This window comes from Delphinapterus leucas, chromosome 10, assembly GCF_059928025.1.
Source record: "Delphinapterus leucas isolate spDelLeu-1000000601 "Yukka" chromosome 10, BTC_Dleu_Yukka2, whole genome shotgun sequence".
Classification (NCBI taxonomy): domain Eukaryota; kingdom Metazoa; phylum Chordata; class Mammalia; order Artiodactyla; family Monodontidae; genus Delphinapterus; species Delphinapterus leucas.
In genome coordinates this window covers 30,522,306-30,524,119 of record NC_143138.1, presented here as the reverse complement: position 1 = coordinate 30,524,119, position 1,814 = coordinate 30,522,306, and positions in this window count along the sequence as shown.

Genomic DNA, 1,814 nt, shown 5'->3' with positions numbered 1-1,814 from the left:
TGTATGGGGCAAAAGCAAAGCATTGTTACCGAGGGACTGGGTGTCACCTCCCTTGCAAAGGACTAACCTGAATGTCAGAGGGGCTAATCCTTGCTTGAGGTCACAGATGAATAAAGTAGCACCAAGACTTGAATCTCAGTGTCCCCAACTCCTTGTCTCTCCCAGCTGGGGTTGGATTCTGAAATTCGTGACTCCAGAATGGGCGGAAGACATGAATGCTTTGAAATGCATGTCTTTCCCTGCAAAGAATGCAGCTTTAGTGAAACACAGAAGATAAGATGATTTTTTTGTGTGTATGGGAGCTGTAGGTATCAACCTCTAGAATGCAGTCGGTGGAAGCAGGGGCTTTGTTGCTACACATAGGACTGTTGCCGGCACATGCCGGGTGCTCAGTCCCCACAGGCCCACTGAAACGAGTCAGGCAACTATGTCATTTCCAATCAATACATTGTCCACTTAACCCAGGGTTTCCAAACTGGCATTGCCATAACCTGGGGCCTGGGGAAAAACTCTTGTTTCACAAAACACTTTCTTAACGAGGGGTATTGTGAACAGGGAACTTGGGAACAGAAGCTGTCAGGAGGTAGAAAAGTCAAGACAGAAGTGAAACAAAATGTAGATAGGAAGGGGAAACCGTCAAGAACTCAGCTTTCAAAAGATCTGTTTGTATGTTCATTTATTTATATTACACACCTCCTTTTCTGGAAAGCATTTAAGAGGACTAAAGTGTCCACGAGATGCAGCAGAAATGTGCACTGTGGTAGGGAGGTATCCACAGATCCAACCCCTCTGCCTTTTATTAGGGCTGTGACGTTAGCCAGTTACTTAACCAGTCTGATCCTCCATTTTCCCAGCTAGAACATAGGGGTTGTTAAAGATTAGACACAATGTATATAAAGTGCCCATCAGGGTGGTTTCCTGGCTCACGATAGACCTCAAGTGACTGGAATCTATTGTTATTTTACCAAAAAAAGGAGAGAGAAGCATCCTTTCTGTCATGACCATCATCACCTCCACCCTTATCATCATGACCATCCTTAGGATCATTGTCACAAATACCTACTGAGCGTTCACTATGGGTTGGATGCTAAATGCTTTACATGCATTAACTCATTTAATCCTCACAACCTCACATGTAGGGACATGAGGAAAGAGATACAGAGAGAGGTTAAGTGATCTAAGACCACATACACAGGACGTGACATCAGTTTAAGTAGGGTGACTGCTCTTGCTAGCATCAGGCTGTGTGCATAACCTGAGATGCCCCAGGATGTAACCAGACCAGTAGCCTTTCTGATGCCCAGTGACATACAGAATGCATGTGAAAAAATTCTAACTGCAAAGCAATATTCAAACATTACATTGATGGCTTGGATAAAATATAGCATCAGCAAGCACCCTAGACTTCGGACTAAAACTAGCCCCTTCCTCTCCCTGGTTGCTGAACAATGGAGCACAGAGGAACACCACCGATTTCCAGTTCACTCCTTGTAGCCCATCATTCAATGTCCTCAGGCGGGCCAGTCATCTTGTCCCAAAAACCACAGACGAGAGGCAACAAATTTACCACCCTTTGGCACTTCTACTATTGGAAATAAACACACAGCGGAAATCTCTGGTTAAAATGCATTCAATGTTCCTTTAAAATACACAGGCGCTTTCTAAGACAGGCATTTCACTTGGCAGTTGGACGCTCAAGCCTCCAAATTAAACAAGAGTCTTAGTGAATTGAGCCAATTCATCTGCTTGGTCCCAATGTAAATGTATATGCCAGTGTGGCCGTGGGTGTCCGTGTGCAGCCAGGGAGTGTTTAC